This window comes from Herpailurus yagouaroundi, unplaced genomic scaffold (assembly GCF_014898765.1).
Source record: "Herpailurus yagouaroundi ecotype Mexico unplaced genomic scaffold, PumYag 67681, whole genome shotgun sequence".
NCBI lineage: Eukaryota > Metazoa > Chordata > Mammalia > Carnivora > Felidae > Herpailurus > Herpailurus yagouaroundi.
In genome coordinates this window covers 3,251,925-3,272,668 of record NW_024420481.1, presented here as the reverse complement: position 1 = coordinate 3,272,668, position 20,744 = coordinate 3,251,925, and the positions used below count along the sequence as shown (strand labels likewise).

The 20,744-nt window shown below is 42.2% G+C and overlaps 1 protein-coding gene across 2 annotated transcripts in view; it reads left to right on the top strand.

Annotated features, from left to right (window-relative positions):
• Positions 1 to 247: 247 nt before the first annotated feature.
• ARHGAP36 (Rho GTPase activating protein 36) overlaps positions 248 to 20,744 on the top strand; it is a 52,481-nt gene continuing 31,984 nt past the window's right edge. The window contains exon 1 of one of the 2 annotated variants that reach the window (XM_040468085.1): positions 248 to 334. The gene's annotated coding sequence lies outside the window, so the exon portion shown is untranslated. Of the gene's footprint in view, positions 335 to 14,821; positions 15,325 to 20,744 lie in introns of those variants that run through there. The other variant, XM_040468084.1, reaches the window with a different exon arrangement.

The following is a 20,744-nucleotide window of genomic DNA, read 5'->3' as shown; positions in this document are numbered from 1 at the left end:
CATTAAAGAGATACTGCCATCTATGATTGGCCCCAGGGTACTTCCCCTTAGGGTTCTCCCATTGGCTTGGAACAGCATGCTGGCAGCCAGGGCACCCTGTGGTGAGCAGGCACCTACGTAGGCACCCAGTCAGGCACAGCCTGCTGCTGGGCACTCAGGGGAGAGGCAGATAGAAGAGGTATCAAGATCCTTTGTCTGCTTAACTGGTGACATCTTAGGGGCACACCCACTTCTTTCTGTGCCTCCCCCATGTAGGCTGGGCCTGCTTGCTCTCCTGGTCCCATTCCCCAAAGGACTTCGTTTCCCAGGTATGGTGGTGACCGGCAACACAAGGGTAAGAAGTAGTCTTTTCTCACAGTTATTTGCATTGTCATAGGGGATTCCTGAAATCTGAAAGGCTGTGGTTGTCCAAAGAAATCATAGGCTCATAGAGTTTTTGTGCCAAAAGGGAACTTTGGAATATTTCCCATTTTACAGATGAGGAAGAAAACTGAGATGAACTTAAAGAGGTAATGGAATGATTTGGTCAAAGTCATACAGCTAGTTAGTGGCAAATCTCCTGACCATAGGCAAGGGCACTTCCTGATGCATCACAAATGAATTTCGAACTGTGGTATTTTGTGCGAGGGTAACTTTCTATTGTTTTTCAAACCACAGGTTTCCTGCACCTAAGAAACTTCTAGTCCCACTGGAAAGACCACAGATGTGGCTTAATTAACTTTCTCAATGAGTTTTTCAGCTGTTTCTTCAGTAGATGGAGAAAAAGGCTTATGCCATAGGCATTTTCTCATTTCTCACTTCTTATGATTACCAGCCCACAGTACTGAATTGACTGTTACCAGGGCTCTGGAGTCATGTAATCAGCTATCTACATAGCAAGTTGTCCATTTGGGGACTCTAGCAACTAGCATCATGATGTTTGAGCCATCACTGTTCAAGATGCAAGAAAGAAACAAGTATATTACTAAACTGAAAAACATCTGAGCCTAAGCTATTGTCACATTCGTGTGAGTACTTCATTTTTTCATGCATTTATCTTCCAAATCCCCTTTAGGTTAGAGACTTGGTTTTAGTTGTTCATGTGTAAGACCAGCCCCTGGAGAGTCCGGAAACCCTGGCCATGGGTAGTTCTGTATCATTATGAACAACAAAGCATAAAGGGATTTTTATTGCTCACTCCAGCCTCCCCTCATTGCTTCTGCTTCCATGATGCTTCTGCTTTCTTCATTCTCATTTTCTTATCCTTTAAAGGCCAGCTTAAGTCCTGCTTTCTTTGGGAGACTTCCCTCATTTTGATTGTCCATATCAACCTCTCCCTCATTTGGATTTGTACTATCCTTCCAGTCTGTCCCAAGAAATGACATGTAATTATATTTCATTTGTTTTTCACTATTGGTTTCATGTATATCAGTCTCACCTTCTCGACCAGATGGTAAGTTCTATAAGGGTAAAGCACACATTTTATACTTTATAGTGTGCCCCACAATGTCCAATGGGCATGCAAATTAGACTAGAATTGTAGCTTTTGTGATGACATAGAAATGCTCATGATATAGTTTAGTGTATTACTCAAAATACAAAATTCTATTATCACAATTTTACAAACAGATAGAAAATAAAACCAAGCAAGCAAAAAGGAATACATTTATATGTGTGAGAGGTATGATGGTAGGTGAATGTAAACTTTCATGTAGTTATCTAATTATCTAATTTTCAAAGTTTTTAGTAAGGAACATGCGTTACTCTTATCAGAAACAATAAGAATTTTTAGAAGAAAATCATAGATTCATGGGTGCTAAAAACTATACTAGGGAGAGATCTTAGAGATCACGTAAGTCCTGTCCCCTTGTTTTAAGGCTGTAAAGCTTGAGGCATTGCTATGGGTTATAGTGAGCTAGTCACACTCATAGTCTCCACTTTCTAGGAGAAAACAGCCCAGGGCCATGGAGCTCTGAGGCTGAGCCTTCTAACCTCTCCTCAACCCTCCCCTTCTCCATTAGTTTTTCCCTCTAGCCATTGGTCCCGGAAGTAGCTATGTGGTTTTCCCCTGCTGAATTTTCCCATGAATCCTTGGCGTCTCCTTGATAGGGGAACCTGAAGGTTTGGCTTTGACTCATACTCTAATCCCTTGTTAGCCTCTCCTAGAACTCCCTTCTTTGTTTCTGGAGCATGCTGGCGCAACAGGATATAGTACCCTTATACCAAGCTTTACCCTTAAGTAACAATATAAACTCACTGCACTCTGAATACTTGCTGGGGAGGGTGATTTCAAACTCACTGCCACTCAATAACTTTCAAAGCCTGACTGAGAGTCTACTTAAGGAGGATCATCTCAAGATAACATATAGCCCATCCTTTCCTTTCATATCAGACCCAATGGAATAGCCCTGCGTACTTGCCATGCCAATTTTTCCTTTCTAGTTAGGCTTACTTTGTCCACAGCCCCATAGTAAGGAAAAAGGCTTGCTGTTTTATGCACAGGAGCGGCCACTGATCAGCTCAGTGGTGGCCACCTGAGTCAAGGCAGGCCCTTCATGATGCAGTAGTAGGCCTAGATGGTAGATTTTTCTAATAGTGTTCCTCTTGCCAGCAGTGGAATCTAAAGTGCCCCAAATTGAGTACTCTTGGTTAAAGCTATGAAGACTCTTGTTAAATTCACATTTGTCACTTATTTGGGAGGATAAATATATGTAATGTATTGCATCCATTCATGCTTCCATCCATCTACCAAATAAGCATTGGGTTCCTACTACAAACTATAATTCCTTATTTGAACTTCCAAAATTACAAAATTCTGAAAACTAAAAAGTTTCTCAAAATTATGATGTTAAAACTCACTTTAACTTACATTAAGATATTGACAGTTTTTATTTGTCCCACTTAGCATGAATGTTCATGTATTTCATGACAGACATATTAACATAGAGTTATGCTACAACCTGGTAGCTCTGGGGGTGGGGTGGGGGTGGATTCCGTATCTGAGTCAGCCAGGAGCAGAGGAAGCTGCACAGCAGAACAAGTAGATATTCAAGTATTTGGAGAAGGAGGAATTGCTGAGGTTCAAGCCAAGGAAACCCAGGTGGGTCACTCAGTCATTGGCCCAAAGGACATGAACAAGGCTGGAAATAAGAGACAAAATACAGACTCAGGAGAAAGAGTTAAAATGAAACAATAATAGTTTAAGAATGGGAGGAATGAGAAAGGAGCCTAGATAGCAACAGGGATGGTAGTATCTCTGAGTCCAGTCAATTGGCTGGTTAGGTATAAGTGTGGGTCAGGCTGGCTTTAAAGATGGGGGAGTTGTGGCAGATGGATACAGAGAGGAATAGGACACAATCTCTGCCTTCTGTTGTTTAAAGTTTAGGATCCCGTTGCTAGAAGCAAGGTGTGGAAAGGATACATAGAACTTGGGGTCACAGTCTGAGACAAAGATTTGTCTTTGGCTTTTTCCTACCTTTGTATTTTTTTAAAAAAAATTTTTTAACGTTTATTTATTTTTGAGACAGAGAGAGACAGAGCATGAATGGGGGAGGGTCAGAGAGAGGGAGACACAGAATCTGAAACAGGGTCCAAGCTCTGAGCTGTCAGCACAGAGCCCGACACGGGGCTCGAACTCACGGACCGCGAGATCATGACCTGAATTGAAGTCAGCCGCTTAACCGACTGAGCCACCCAGGTGCCCCCTACCTTTGTACTTTTAAAGATTTTTCTTATGTGTGTGAAATATATTACACATAAAGAAATGTGCATAAATCCTAAGTGTACAGCTTAGTCAATGAAATACCTACGTTAGCCGTCTCCCAGTCAAAAATAGAATATTACGAGCATCCCTGATGCCCAACTTGTGACTGTTCCTTAATCACAACCCCTTTCCTCCCTCCTGAAGGTAACAACTACTATTTTACATAATCACTCTGTGCTTTTATTTATTCCTGTGCTTTTTAGCATACATCTCTAACCACTATAGTTTTGTGAGTTATTAATTTTTATATACTTATATATATGTATGTACTCTTATGTCTGACTTCTTTGATTCAATATTATGTTTGTGAGTTTCATCCAAGCTGTTGCACAAAGCTTATTTTGTTCCTTCTGATTGCTGTATAATTTTCCCTTTTATGAATGTGTCACAACTTACTTATCTATTTGATTGTAAATGAGCATATGGACCATTTCCTGTTTGGAGCTATTATGACTGATATTACTGTGGATATTTTTTGTTTGACTTTGGTGCCTATGTGCATGCATTTTTGTTAGAGGAGGAATCACCGAGTCATAGGGGTTGCACATATTTGGTAGATGCTCCTAAACAGCTTTCCGAACTGTTGTACCAATTCATACTCTTCCATTGCTCCAAATGATCATCAACATTTAGTATTATTAGCTTTTAAAACTGTAATCATTCTGTGGGTGTGCAGTGGTATCTCATTGTGCTTTAATTTGCATTTTTCTGGTGACTAGTATGGTTAAGAACCTTTTAATATGTTTATTGATTTTTGGATATACTCTTTTGTACAATTTCTACTTAAGTATGTTGTCTATTTTTTCTTGCCTTTTTCTTATTCATTTGTAGGGGTTCTTTATACACTCTAGCTGCAAGTTATTTGTCCGTTAAATGAGCTACAAATAAATTCTCCAACACTATGGATTAGCATTCAATACTTTTTGAATCTCATTTTCTCCCTCTAATTTCTTTTAGGCTCCCCAGGCCCAAATGACCCCCAGTTTGCTAAGATCTTAACTAGCTCACCCAGGCCCTGGGAGACACCTCACTAATGCTTCAGAGCTGTTTCTTCATCTTCTCTATATTTTTCTCTCTCTCCCTCTCACTGATCTTCCCTGTCTCTTTCTCCCTTCTTTCATTCTGAGTTTGCTCATCCTTAGGGGGCTGCTTATTATTCACAGGATGGATAGAAACAACCTTATATCAGTCATGGTACCAAGACTGTCAGATTTCACATGTGGTCAAATCTCATAGGTCAGAAAATCTTCACTCTGGAAAGCACTTGGAGATCATGTAGTTCTCTCTTTAATGGTGATGAGGAATTGAAAGCTTAGAGATTTGGAGACCTGCCCATGGTGAGAAATTATGGGATTTTTCCAAGGTTATACTGCAAGTTAGAACTAGAACCCAGGCTTCTTGCATCCATGTCCCAGCTTTTTCCACTCCATTATGCTAAGAAAGACCAGAGCACACAGCTGCAAATTGACAAGAATGTTTTTTTTTTCTTCTGAAAACAAGTGCTGTCTGTGTCTGTGTAACAACGTAATCAGTAGAGACTATGGCTCATGTCTGTCTGGACCCAGGTTGAGAGATCACATCACCTCTGCTACTTTCCCATCTCCTGGCTGTCAAAGCCTGAAGGACAACAAATGGCTTGAGTAATGAGATGAGTTAAGATAGTGTCTCCCACGCTGAATTATGTGCCAGTTCCAGGACTACAGGATTCTGCCACAATCCATTTACACAAGAAATTAAATTGAAGATCGCAATGTAATATTCATATATTAAATCCTGGCGGACAATCAAAGTAATTAAGGCCAAATGCTCTGAATCATACTGTGGCATCACGAATATTCTATTGTTGGGTTTTTAGAAGGACTTATTTCTACAACCAATTATCTTGGAAATCATTAAGGCTCTTTTGGAATGTGAATAATTTTCAAGCAACCATGGTACCCAGTACTCCTCAAACCCTTTTACCCCATGGGAGAAGAATTCTGCTAGAAAGGGTATGTATAGGGAGGGCAAGGAATGTCTGATTTCAAGAAACTGGAGTTAGGGGACAGGAACCAGTCTCTGACCAACTCCTTCACTGTATTGTTTTTTTTTTTTTTTAAGAATAGATATATTTTATCTTAAATTGAAGCAGTTAAATTGATGCAGGCTATTGGGATAACCCCAGCCAGACTGATCTTGCTGTGTAGCTCTGTGGCTCTTAAAAATACGTGCTACTGATTAAAAAAAAATTAAGAGCTTGGAGAACAAGGGTGGCTCTGTGTAGCCTCATAGTGATAAACAGGTCTGACCTTCAGACCTCCCCCCACCCATGGGTCACCTCATCTCTTAAAGCTTCTCCAACTACCCTCATCTCTTAATCCTTGTTTTTTCCAGCTTCTCTTTGCCCACACCTCTGTTATACAGCATTCATTATAAAGTCCCCAAGTTATTTGTTAGTTCCCCTTCTTGACTGTGTGCCCTGCAAGGGCAGGGACTGTGTCTGAATCTCTTCAGTGACCCCCACACCTGACCCAGTACAAGCTTCAGACAAGGTGCTTGGTGTATGGTTGGTGTATGGATGAAAGACCAAATAAATAAATAAATGAATAACCAAGGGGACAAACACAAATGTATTTCTTTTTGGGAATGACAGGGTTAGTGTCATTGCAGCATGAAAGAAGAGGGATGAATCTTCCCTTCCAGTAAATATCTTAATTCTCTCCAAAAAACAATGCTCTCAACCATCACCAACAAACAAAAACCTCATCACTGAGAATGTGTAACTAAAAGGTTAACAAGAAGTATTAAGCTAGCTTGTACTTAGAAGTTAGCCAAGTTATTTTACCTGAACTAATTACAAAACTTCTATGTCTCTTGAAGAGTACATACAAAACAAGGTTTCTGATTCATCAGTTTTGCCAGTGGGAATAATTAAAAGTGTGAATATACGCTAACATTCCTATCAAATTATTTCTCCTCATAAATATTTATCCATAGCCTAAGTTTGTTGATGTTGAGCAGCATCAATATTTCTCAAGTTCGGCTCACATACAGGCATACCTCAGAGATACTGTCGATTCAGTTCCAGCAATAAAGCAAATACCACAGTAAAATGAGTCCAATGAAGTTTTTGGCTTCTCAGTGAATATAAAAATTATAGTCACACTATACTGTAGTCTATTAAGTATATAATAGCATTGGTCTAAAAAACTGTACATATCTTAATTTAAAAATACTTTATTGCTAAAAACTTCTAGCCAAAATAATTATAACAGTAACATCAAATATCACTGATCAAAGATCACCATGACAAATAAAATGATAATGAAAAAGTTTGAAGTATTGTGAGAATTACCAAAATGTGACAGAGACATGAGGTGAGCAAATGCTTTTGTTTCCAACAGCAATGATTCTGATGAACTTGTTCAAACACAGTGTTTCCACAAACCTTCAATTTGTAAAAGAATACAATATCTCTGAAGCACAATAAAGGGAAGCTCAGTAAAATGAAGTATGCCTGTATTTGAGAGATATTTGACTGTATCTGGTTCATATCTGTATCCCTAGCTGTAACACAGAGCTTGGCACGGAGAAAGCACTCACTGTAGAATGAATGAAGAGTGACACAGAAGCTGTAAGGGATGTTCCCATCATCAAAGTAGAGCTGTACAAAGCAAGCCCCACTCACTTAGGTTCTCTTTGTGATCAGCTGGCAACAGTATCCCTGAGCTTCTTTTATTTTATTTTTTAAAGATTTTTTAAAAGTAATCCCTACACCCAATGTGGGGCTCAAACTCACAACCCTGAGATCAAGAATGGAATGCTCTACCAACTGAGCCAGCCAGACACCTCTATCCCTGAGCTTCTAAACCAACTTGATCCACCCACTCAAGCATTATGCCCCTTTCAAAGGCATCTATCTCACCCTTCCATGTGTCTGGCACAGGCCAGAGGGGGTGGTGTAGTCTGTGTGTCAGCCTAAGCCAGATGAACACACCAAAAACCATCTGTGGCTTTCGCGGGAGGGCATCTTGAGCCTGTATGTTTCACATCATTTTGGGTCTACCAGTCAGTGTCAGAAACTGTGCCAAGAAATATTGATACTGTACAAAATCAATAAACTGGGGCCACAGCTAAATATTTATTGGGGCAGACAGTGACGCCATGTTTGCTCAGCAAATTCAATCAAGGTTTGTCCAATTACTGAGGATTTAGGTTTGAACGAATTAGATCATAGTCATAGAATCCTAGAATGTCAGAGCTGAAAGGACCCTTAGAACTTATCTGGCCCTGTGTAACCCTGGTGTTCAAACTTTTCTTTTGCAAGAAACACTTTAATCTAGTGAGATCTTATGGTGCTCCTCTCATTCAAGTGGAGGTGCAAGTATTAGATCTCCCTGCTTGGCCTCCACCTCTCATCTGCCTCAAACTGCAGAGGAGAAAAGGAAAGTCCAATAAAGTTAAAAAGGATCATGGCATACTGGGGCCCGCCCCCCCCCGAAATCCTAGTATTGGAGAAAGAGTCAGGGTAGGTTCCAGATCTGTCCTAGCAACAGGATCTGATAATCTACCATTGAAACACATGCCTGAAGGGTCCTTTTGGATATGGCCATTTAAACTGGTTAGGGACATCTGGTCCCTGGAAAGGATGATACAGTAACAGACTCGTTAGCAGAAGTGATTCTATTTAAATAAAACACATTGCTACCAACTGTCACAAAGCTCAGAGGGAAATCCTGCGGGCAGGAGACACAGGGAGGTAAATTCCCTTTATTAGGATACTTCCAGAAGGCAAAGAGGAGAGAGGAAGAGCAGAGTTAAGGGAGAACCTCTTCCTCACACCCTGGCTGGTGTCTGCTTCTGCACCTGATTATTTGCGTGGCCATCTTGTCCTGTGCCTCTGTGTCATCTTCTGCAGCAGTGTTTCTAGTTCCCTATCAGTTTCTGTCCATGCCTATCCTTATGTTCTGGTTGGCTCTGCTGACACCTCTCTGCTGTGGGTGTATCCCTGCCTAAGTCTCAAGTCTTTCAGCACTTGTGTGCCTATTTGCGTCAGAATGTGTCTCTAGGTCTGTCTGATTTTACTCGTGTGGGCGCAGGCGTGCATGCATGTGTGTGCATGTGTTCTTCTATGTGCTCAGCATTCTGGGTCTGTGACATTTATTTCAGTAGGTAATTGTCTCTGCCTTTCTGATTCTGCCTTCAGTGCTTCATCCCACAAGAATGGTGAATGGGAAAGTGTGAGGAAGGGAGCTTTCCGAGTTCGGAGGAAAGCCTGGTGACTCCGACCATTCTTAAGACCAGCCCAGAGGCATCATACTGAAATCATGTGTACCACACAGCAAAAGCAAAAAGACACAAATAGGAAAAAAAAAAAAAAACAAGACAAAATTTCTAGTGCACTAAAGACTTCATTGTCATGTTTCATATTTCTCTACTTTCTTCATCTCTTTTTTTCCCTTCCATCCTCCTTCCCACATCTCTTTTATTTCACTCTCTTTATCTCTTAGTGGTTTATTTTTCCAGTTTTTTTAGACCCCTTTCTAATTTTTTTATTATATTTCTCTCCTTTCTCTTCTTCTGCTTCTATTTGCTTTCTCTCTAGGTTTATTCTTCCCCGTATATTTTCCTTTTTTAAAAAAACTTTTCTTTCTTTCTCATTTATCTTTTTTCCTTTTTTTTTTTTTTTTTTTTGCTTCTTTCTTAATCTGTTTTAGTCCTCTCTCCCTTTCATCTTAGTTCCCATTCCTGGGTTCCTCTTTTTTTACTCTTCTTTTATTCCATATGTGTCTTTTTTGTAGTCTTTATTTTTTTCCTTTTTCTCTCCCTCTTTCCCTCTTTTTATCCCTGTCTTTCTCCATTTCTTTCCTTGGGTTTCCCTTTTTGTTGCCCATTCTTTTCATCTCTCTGTCACTAGGTCCTGGTGTATGAATCTGTCAGTCTCTTTTGTGCTTTGTTGTCCCTAAGGAGGCTGCAAAAGCATCAGGAGAAAGAAGTTGTCCTTTTTTGCCCAGGACTGGGCTGTGGGTGGGTCGGGTTCATTATCTGTCTTCTCATTTATGGGTGGGTGAGGTCTTTGCTGCCCCCTGGAATCTAACTCGAACATCCTTGTTCCCTGCCCCCAGGACCCTGTCTGCAGAGTCATACTGTGACTCCAGCCACTGCTTGTATTCCCTGCACGTCCCATGCAGAGCAATGAACCCCCAGGTGTGGTGGGAGAATTCATCAGCCTCCCGACAGGGCTAACGATTTACTCCTGAGAAATAATCCATATCTGGATAATGGATCACCCCGACTCCCTGAGACCATTTGTCTTGGCACTTAAATGGCACCAGAATCCAGGGCCAGAACTCTATCCCAGGTTCATTGGTAGATGAATAGGCTGGAATAATAATGTTAAGGATTATGATCAGGAACACTTTGTATTTGCATGGTGCTTTTTAAACTTTATAAATTTGGAGGAGATTAACCTTCCTTGGTTCATCACTTTTGAATCCCACACACTGTGGACCCTTCTTGCAAATTCAGAAGCAAGGGCTTTTAAGTGACTCACCCAGAGTCATTTAGCCTGTTACTGGCAGAAATAGGAAAACTCTATTTTTCTGACTTCCTGAGATTCTTTCCTCTAAATGCTAGATGTCCTTCTGGTCTCTGGGTCTCACTGTTCATTTCTGGAAAATGGAAGCCAATACTGAGAGATAGTATACTGAAGAGGGTCACTGTCAGAGAGTTTGAAGGCTGGGTCTGAGTCCTGATTCTGCATTAGCCAACTGTGTGGCCTTGGGCAGGTTGTTTATTCACTGAGAACCTCAATTTCCTCCTCTATGAAATGGGAATCCTAATAAGGTTTTCTCATAGGACTGTTATGAAGATGAAGAGAGATTATGCATGAAAAGTGCTTAATATTGTGCCTGGCTCATAGTAAAAGCTCCATGAGTGTTAGCTATGATTATTACTACTGCCTGTCTCTTTGTAGGATGCTGAGCGTACTCATGCAAATGCATGAGAAAATTCGTCTGGGGGAAGGGAAGACATAATTGATGAGCCAGCTTCCACAGAGGTGTCCCTGAGGCCATCAATGGGGGAAGGGACCCAGAAGGGTGAATTCTAATGGCAGAAGGAGCTAGGTATCTTCATGGGCTGGGGGGAGGGGTACTGGGCTGGTTCTAGGGAACTGGAAACAGGCAAAAACAGGAAGGAGCTTGGGGGATCTGTGTTCATCCCTAGACATGTGTCAGTAGCATGTTGTTCAGCAGAATCAGTTGCTGGCCTTCAATTCCAGCCAGCTAGTGTTTCCCTTCTCAGGGTCTCAGCTGTCAGTTTATTGGGATGATTCCCTTCCTCAAAAGCTGGACAGAGGACTTTTTCTTCAGGGAATATTGAAGCCAAAAAGATTTTGCCAAAGGCCAGAACAAACTAAAACTAATGAAATCTTGTGCAGAAGCCTTTTGCATAAATGGAAGTTCTCTGTACAAATAAATGTAAAGATGATTATTCATATTCTCAATAATAACAGAAACCATCAATCTTTAGAGCTCATTCTGTGGAGTGTGGCTGCTAGAGGTTGACACATCATCTCAGATGGCAAGAAAGATCCCCAGGGTCCACCTGTGTGCAGAATCACAGCCTGCATTCTCCTCCTGCTTTACTGGGACCTCATCCTCCTAGAGTCACACACATAATTCAGCCTTCAGTGAAATATCCTGACGCTATTGAGGCTCCCTGGAGAATGGATGCTGTGCAGAGGCGGGGAGTGTGGGCTCCTGACTTCAAGCTGCGGGAAGGCGAGGAATTGATACATCTCCTAAGCACAAAGGGCTCACCTCCTTTGGAGATGAGAAGGGCTTTGTCAAAGCCTGGTGGTTTATTAATAATTCTCTCAACTGAAGAGAGCCCCGTGCTTACCAACTGACAAGTATTTAGTGAGAACCCTCTGTGGGGGATCTAAAGAGGTTTGGCAGAGCTGACAATGTGGTTGAGAAGACAGACCACAGACATATAAAGATCATTGACAATACAAAGCAACCCCTTTGACAAAGAGATACAAGCAGCTGGAGTAAAGTGAAAAAATATAAGATACAGAGTCAGGAGACTTGACGTCACTTTATCTCTTTGACCCTTGGTTTCCCTATCCTCTTGGAAATGCAGCTTGGTGGCATTGAAAGAACATTAACTTTGGAGTCAGACCAACCTGACTTAAAATTTCAATTACCTTACAAACTAACTAGGGGTCCTTGAACCTGTTACTTAACTCCTATGAGGCACAATTATCTTATGTATAAATTGGGGTATAATAGTAGCCCTATGTAAAGCACTGAACATAATGCCTGGCACACGGTAATCATACAATAATCAGTTCCTATTATTATAATATGCAGGGAGAAAGACAGGGAATGTTTAGAAATAGAAAGATTTTATTTTCTTTTTCAGCTCTTTATATGCCTGACATTACATTTCATAGGAATGCAAACTAAAAAAAATACTTATAGGTAAACAATAATTATGACATCACTCTGTGATACCTTTATATGCCTCCTCAGTATTGCTCACTAAATTTGGTGTGATCAAATTTACAGAACAATGAAATAGTAGAGGAGGGAAATTATATACTCCTTGAAATCTTAGGCATCTCTCTGAGCTTCAGTTTTCCCATCTGTAAAATGTAGCTAAGAACAGCTACTTCACAGGGCTGTTGTGGAAATTAAATTAATATGCATATAAAGCATTTGGTATAGAATAGGCAGAAAACAAATGTTAGCTCCATTCCCCTTCTCTCATAAAAAAATGGGAATGATAAAGAACCAACCTCACCAGGTTATAATAAGGAGGAAGTCAGATGAATAGAGAATGTTTGTAAACTGAAAGACCCCCAATACCAGCCTTTATGGAACATTTGTTATGTACAAGTCACTGGGTGGTTAACAAATGTTAATCAACTGGATAAACATTAATTGTGTCCTATATACAGGACACCATTTTAGGTGTTGTGAGTAATCTAGAGAGATCAGGACCGTGGGAGTGGATGAGCTCCTCCACACAATAACAGAGCATTAAGGAGGGGACATTGAGGGATGCTCCTGTTTAGGGTGCCAGAGGAGAATGCAAAGAGATAAGGAGAAATCACTGATAAGAACATTAGTCTATCACAATATCCTCAAAGACATATGGAAGAGTCTGAATATCTGTGTGGGCTATGGGAAGAAGCCCATGGGGGGGGGAAAGAAGATGAATAAACAGGTGAGAGAGAGGAATAATGAATAGGCAGCAGTCTGGGAGGTGCAGCTAAGGAAAGAGGGACTTTCAATTAGTATGGACTAAGGAATCGAGGGGCAGCAAATGCTGCCACTTTGTCAAGAAGATTGAGAACTGGCAAGAGGCCACAGCATGTAGAAGTAGGAATCAGTGAGGGCTTTGGGTAGTGGGTGTGGAGTAGCAAGAAGTAAAATAGTGAGTGGATAGCAGAGACCATCCATTTGAGAAGCTTTGTAGACCCGAGAGCAGGTAGAGAAAGGCTAAGGGAAAGACTGTATTTCCTAGGGAAGGTTGAGATTTGTGTAGGCACAGAGAAGGAGTCAGGGGAAGGGGAGAGGCTGGAGGGACAAGGAAGTGAGAGGCTCCTTAGTGGCTGGGGGGGGCACCAGTAGGAGGGGCTGAGTATCAGTGAAGAGGGCCCCAGAGAGGGTCTTTTTTCTTTTTTTGAGGCAAGAAGGAAGGACAAAAGAACCGAGAGGCCAAGGTTTGGCATTCAGTCCTTGAACCTGGCCGTGAGTGCTAATATCACTATTCCTTCCCCCATACATTTCAGGGCATCTCATTACTACTGAGTAGATTTGAGGGAGAATCTCTGAGGACAGTAAGATGTGCAATTTGGGTGGACATACTGGTGGATCTCTCCCTAGAGAGGTGGAGGAAGCTGTAGACCCATTCCTAGGAAATGGGGCCCCAGAGCGTGGCCCAACCTTCCATCCATGACCTATACCAATGCCACACAGTCTTTCTCCCCAGTTTTCTTCCTCAAATCAGCCCTCTCTTGGAAACAAAGTCAAGGCCACAGTCACTCATAGGCTTGCTCAAATTTTCTTGTTATTTGCTAAGGCACTGGGGGCCCACCATCCTGTGATCTAGCCAAATATTTCTTCTACTGAGGACAAGAAAAAGACATTCTGAATATAGCCTGGTCTTCAGCTTTTTGACATGCACATGCAGCCTTTGAGTGCATCATACAGCCTTACTGCCATTTGATCTGGCCCCAACTATGGCCCTTCTTCTCAAGCAAGGCTGCTCTCTGGTCCTAGGCAGATACAGCTCTGGTGGCTCTCCTTGCCTTGCCCCTTAGCTTAGTCTCTTGGGGTTTAGAGGGTGGATAAGCACTGTAGTTATAAGCCAGGAGTGGCTGAAAGTAGAATAGTGTTCTGGGCCCCAGAAGTAATGAGAGGGGGGCCTTGGGCTGATGCAAGACCCAAAGTAGCTTGGCAGATAGTCAGTCCTTACAATCTTTTGTCCTGGGGCCAGATCTAGTGCTCATATATGCCTCCACAGTACCTGGAAGATAGGAATGCAGGGGAGAAGGACAAACAACTCAGTAGCTAGGGAAGATTAGGGCTTTGGGGCTATCCCTGAGTCCTTTTTTAAGGCCTGAGTTTTTCCAGGATTGAGTTATAGTGGAGAAAGTCTTATTGAAGTGACAAATAGCAATTAACAAAGGAGGTGTTAAAAGTGAGAGAAGCTACAGGCTCAGAAATGTCAGAGAATTCCTTCTTGCATTTTCCTCTCCCCTCTCCTTCCTCTTTTTCTCCCTCCCCTTTTGCTCTTCTCCCTTCCTCTCCTCTTCCCTCCTCCTGCTTGCTCCATCCACCCCCACCCACAGCTACTGATGTGATTTCTCATGATCTACAGTCAAATGCAATTAACCCAACAGGCTCACGAGGGTCCAGCTAAGCTGTCCCATGAACCAATCCTGTGAGCAGACAGACCATGGGAAGTGTCAGGCAGACCCCTGCACCCCGCCCCCTCAGGAGCAATGGCAGCTAAACCAATGAACCAGAGTGGCTTCCCCGCAAATGATCAATAAATCACTTGGGGTCCAAGAAGGATGGGAAACTCCTCGGCAAACGGTGCTCAGGACATTTTCCATGACCTCCTCTGCCTTGAGTGTCCATGGTGCACCAGCCACACAGGCCTGGACTGACTCTGCTCTCAAGGTACTGCTCCCAGATTCTGTCTGGCCCATCTCAGTTTCAGAGGGAGGTCATTGATTCCAATGGGATGTGACAGGTTCCATCTTTAGGCATCTGGCTCTGCTCCCAGTGGCAGGAGCTGTCGCTGACTGCAAATCCCCCGAGTGCCATGCTGGTCTGAAGAAAGCAAGCCCTAGGATAAGCAGATGACCTTTCAAGAGCCCACGATCCTAAGGTGGGATGGCAGAATGATATAATGGACCCAGCCCTGGACTAGAAGGCTGGACACTTGGCTTCTAGTTCCATTTCAGCTACTAACTTGCTGGGCGATGTTGGGTAAGTCACTTTCCTACCCTGAATCTCCGTGCCCTGCCCTGGATGTGAGGAAGTTGGACTAGATTATCTCTAATGACACTTCCAGTCACGGTAAGCAAACCCTGATTTTTTTTTTAAATCTATTTTTGGAAAAATTCCGATTAGAATTTTGGGGGGATTCCTTCTTTAGGCCTTCCATTTAGCTGCTCTGCCCCCAAATAACGTCACCCTAAACTCCCACTCAGCACACGCAGACATTTCCCAGCACCCAAACACCATCTAAGACATCAAAACTACTCACGGGTCTAGCCTGCCTCTCTTACTGAGCTAGTTCTGTGCTTGGGGCTGGGCCATCTTGATGGACCCCTGAGGTGGGACCCTGTGGGAGGGTATATGCCTTTGACCCCCAGAGTTTAGCATAAGCAGATAGGATGGCCACTTACATGGAGACATTTCCCCCAAGTGTGTATTTTCAAACTTTTTACCATACAGTAAAATTGAAAGAATGGTACACAAATACTTGTACATACCTTCATTAATAATTTGCCATGTTTGCATGCTCTCTCCTCTCTCTGTCTTTCACTCTTGCTTTCTTGCTTTTGCTCTCATTCTCATTCTGAGAGTGTATCACAGATATCATGACACTTCCCTCTTAAATACTTCAGTATATATCTCCTAAGAATAAGGATGTTCTTAGCTGGGAAGCTTTTTTAAGGGCTCTGCAATTCTCAGCTAGGGGAAAGTCTTCAGTCTCTGGAGTCTAAAGGGGGACAGAAAGTATATATGAGGTCTAAAGACCAGATTTCAGTCTGGATATGGGTAGTGCAAGAAGAAGCTAAGCACAGGAGAAAGGAGGCACAAACAGTGGCTCAAGTATAGGCTCCAAACTAAAAAAGAAAAAAAAAAAAAAAAGAGGAAGAAGCAAAATGACCTTGGGAAAGTAACTTCCCTTCCTTTAGCTTCAGTTTCTTCATCTATAAAATGGGGATTGTGCTAGTCTCTGTCTTTCCAAAGCTGTACAAAGTTTAGATGTGAAAACAGATTATGAGAACACACCAGGAGCTGCCACACTTAAACATGTAAGGGCAAGTGATTTGCAGAGATGACCTTCTGAGCAAGTGAAGCTAGGGGCAATACTTCCCTGGCCCTGGGCCTGGAAGTCTCTGTTAACACCTGAAAATGGACAGTCCCCCTGCTCAGCCCCCAAATTCCTGCTAATGGAAACCACGGAATTTTCATCTATAATGGAAATCTCAGTGGCTCACATCTCTTGCTGTTTTTCAAAGACATAAACACACACCCCAGTTTTTTCTAGTTCTTTATTTCAGAAACTCCATTTTCTCTTATTGATTGTGGCATCACTTATCTACTTTTTCTTCTTTCTGATTATTTTTTTTTCTGTGCTCCTTTCTTACTTCCTACTATTCTCCCCCAACCTTGTCGAAACTTCTAGAGTTGGAAAATTCTCTCATCCTACCTAGCCCTAGCTCAAAGAGCAAAACTGCTTTACAAAATTAAGAGAGCATTTGGGATTTTTAACTTGATTTTATCTTTTCATTCAACCAGAGGGGGTATGTGTGTGGGAGATGCACTTGTCAACTAAAAGCAATTTCTCTGCCTCCTTGGGGACTGAAGCGTAATCGTAGCTCTGTCTTCCTGGTGTCAGGATGAAACTTGCATTTTCCTGAGTGGTGTCAGCACACTGACAGACAGCTCCTGGGATCTAGTGAGAGGTACTGGAAAAGAACGGGTGGCAGCAGTGGGGGGGCCAAGATCCAGAGGCTGGCCTTGGCTCATCTCTCTTCCCCTGGGTGACTTTGGGCTAGTCACTTAGTGTCTTTTGCCTCAGCTCTTCTAACTTAAAAAATGGGAATAATTCTCTCCCATTTCTACCTCATAAAGACGATGCCAAGACCTTGTCAGGTTTTGGTTAATATGACAGTGTTTGGAAGCAATGGAATTATGGGAGGAAAAATGTGCTACGGAAGCAGTGTATCCTAGGAATGCTAAGTAGCTAGAAAGGAACTTCAAGTTTTCCTTGTACAATCCCATTTGGGAAATGAGGAAACTCAGACCTTTCTGAGGTTCAAAAGGTCCCCCCATAATTTCGCTATGTTTCCCATGAGCCCAGATAAATCTTTCCCAAACAGAAAATCAGAGAGGCAAAGTCCGAGGTCTTAAGGCTAATAGCCCCTTTTAGAGAGCACAAACAATCCCTGTGCACACCATGTAAACCTTCTAATAGGACTCCTCAAAAGGGAGTGCTGGGAGACAGGGTTGCTAATCGCCAATTCCATCCAGGGGCCTGGAGGTAGAGTCCTCTGCCATCTCACCCCTGAAACTGCGGAGCCTTCATGACAACCTGTTGAAGGAAGTGAGCAGGGGGCTAGGGATCCCCATTACATAGAGGAGGAGCCCCGGGCTCAGATTGGGAGGCAGACCTGCTTGCATTCATCCAGCTAGTCGGTCGGCACGCCCAGCCTCACTCCTGATATTTTAACTTTAAATGACATGCTTTTTCCACTGCACTCCAACTGCCTTTGTGTGACGCAAGGAACCCAACAGGTAGGGAGTCTCAATGAGATAAGCAGACTGAAAAATGCTATGTAGGCATACACCAAGTTCTCAGAAAACCCAAATGGATGACTTTTGTGGGGTATGCTATTTTGATACCACTAGACCTTTCCAAGTTTTGAGGTTTGTTCAATTTCTCATTCTACATATTTACCCACACACCAAAAGGAAGTAGAGCAGGGTGAAAGGGATCAAGTTCTCCGGATGGCTGCCCCAGTGTTCCTTGTAGCTGGAGTGCCGTGGGGAGATAGTGCTGAGGGGTTTTCAGGGTAAGACTTCTTTCCTTTATATTAGAGTTTCTTTAACTTCATTGGATATAAGAGCCCCATGGGGAGCTTACTAAAAATGTTTTTTTCTGGTCCCCATGCCCAGAAATTCTTGTTCAGTAAGCCTGGTGTGGGAGCAGGGAATCTGCATTTTTACAGCACATCCAAAGTGATTCTGATGCATCTGGTCCAATGGGCCATACTTTGTGAAACCGTGATTCGTGACAATCTTTGATTCTTGGAATCCCATTTAATTAGCAACTGTTTGCCTGGGTGACAAGTACTTTTGAGCTTCAGAGAAAAAGATAGGAAGGTCTGAAGCCTTCCTTCTCACAGTCCACAAGCCTTCAACTTGACTTCGTCACTGTGCCTTCTTCCCAGTTAAACATATATTTTCTCTCTGCTAAAGACCTCATGGTAAAACAGTGACGTAAGTAAGGAGCAGGGTGCCTGTCTCTTAATTGGAATTGCAATGAGAGACCCTGAAGAGGCAACTAGCTGTCAAGCTTGAGGCTTTGGGCTGTCAGAGTGAGGGCAGATATACCCAACCTTCCCCTTGTGAGCACATGCCTTAGGTTGAGAGGTTGCAGACCCAAGCTAGCAGGCTTCTAACTGCACATAGCAGGTGCTAAGGGCCTCTGCGTTCTGGGGAAGGAGGTATCATAACCAGTTATGTGCCTCTGCACAGGAAAGGCACCTTGCATTTTACTCACAGACCAACTTTCAGCTTTTTCTGGGTCACCAAAGCCAGCCCCAGTGTCCTGTACAATAGTACAACCCCAGCCTAAAGGCACCAGTCATTCCCTTATCCTTTCTTCAGCAGAGACAGGGTTATAGAGTTTTTCTTTAGGTAGTATCTTTTAACTCCAGAAATAAGATATGCTTATTAAATAAAGCTTGGAAAATACTAAAATATGGATAGTAGCAAAACAATTAAAAATTACCCACAATTGCATTGCTTAAATACAATCAATATTAAGATTCTGGTGTGTTTCCTGTTATCCTTTTTTCCCCTCTATGTGCAGGCTTATTATTTATTTGTACTGCTTATGTAATAATGTACATCTATTTTGCATTTTGATTATTTTTCATTTAAAATAATCATTAGTGTATGCTCAGGTTATCACATGGGCTTTCAAATTATACACTTACAAATAATTGTGCAATCATTCATTGAGCCAATTGACATTATATACATAGCTCAGTGTCTTGCATACAGAGAACATTGGATAAATATTTATTGAGTGAATGGATGGATGGATGGATGGATGAATAGATGAATGCATTCCCCTTGTGTGTGACATCGAGTTGAGGGTAAAGACTTTCAAAGGAACTAAACAGTAATTATGTAGCAGAGGAGGTGGATCAAAGGAAAGGGAGGGAGAGAACTGCAAACTCAACTGCTAAGTACATTTTCTTGAGAATTCTTAACTTACGTTTCTCCTTTTATTTATTTTTTTTCAAGAGTTGGCTTTGGTTTGTCTGGAGCTCATTCACAACCATTAATATCCCCACTTTACAGATGAGGAAAGCCAAGCCTCGGAGAGGCTTCCTAAGTAATTTTCCTGAGATGACACAGCTAGTATACAGCAGAATTGGGCTTTCAGTGTAAACCTGTGAGCATCCTTAGCTTTGTTCCTTTGCCACATCACATCTCTTGCAGAAAAAGGCAACAAAGAAGGATAGCTGTCAGGAGTTTGTATCTCTAGTAGAGCTATTCTGGAAGAAGAGAAACTTCAGTTACTAAGGCTCATTGGATTGCACTGGGCAGGCAGCCTCCTTGTGAAGGAGCCAAGAAAGAAAGAAAGAAAGAAAGAAAGAAAGAAAGAAAGAAAGAAAAAAGAAAAAGGAAAAAGCTCATTCAGCTGGAAAAAAAAAAAAACAAAACCCATTGACACCATGACAAAAGCTGGTGGTGGATAAGCTCATGGGAAGAGGTAAGGCCAAGATTTCAATACCAGGGCCCGAAACTGGACATTTCTAGATGTCAGACTTGTTTGGCTTGGATGACGGGTATTTGTACAGCAGAAATTGGTAAGAGAGCAGGTCTGGTGAATGTTTGTTGTCTTTGATTGCTTTTAGAAAACAGAAAATTGGAAATGATTCTAAAACACTGGTGCAAAGGCAGAGTGGTACCATGTTTCCCAGAAAGGAAGGCAAATGAGTGGAACCCCTTTAAACTATGACTAGAGACTTGACTTTGCTAAGAATTGCATAACAAAGTACAGGTGATTTTTTCCATTTTATGCACCCCTTTTGCGGCATTAATGCTAATATCAGCGGTTAACAAAGCAAATGTAATAACTACTCTCCCCAAAGGACCTGTGATTGTAGTTTCCACTCCTCAGGCCTGCAAGCAAGCTGTTGGAAGAGGATTTTTCATATTTCTTGCTACCTTCTCACTAGAATTTTGATAGACAGAGCCCCATTTTCCTAGTGGAGAAAAACAAGGCACAGAGTCATGGCCCTACGACTGCCAATGGAGAATTGGGGGAGAAATTAACTTGGGTCCCTGGACTTAAGGAGCTCAGGGCTGGTTTACTACTGCCAGATGCCCTATACACCGAACCCATCATGGCATGTGCCCCCATATGTATTTAAAATTTTAATATATAAAGTCATAGACAAAGTGTAATAAAATCCAACTCGTACCACCCCCCCAGTGAAATATCAAATATCAAATTCTTTCTA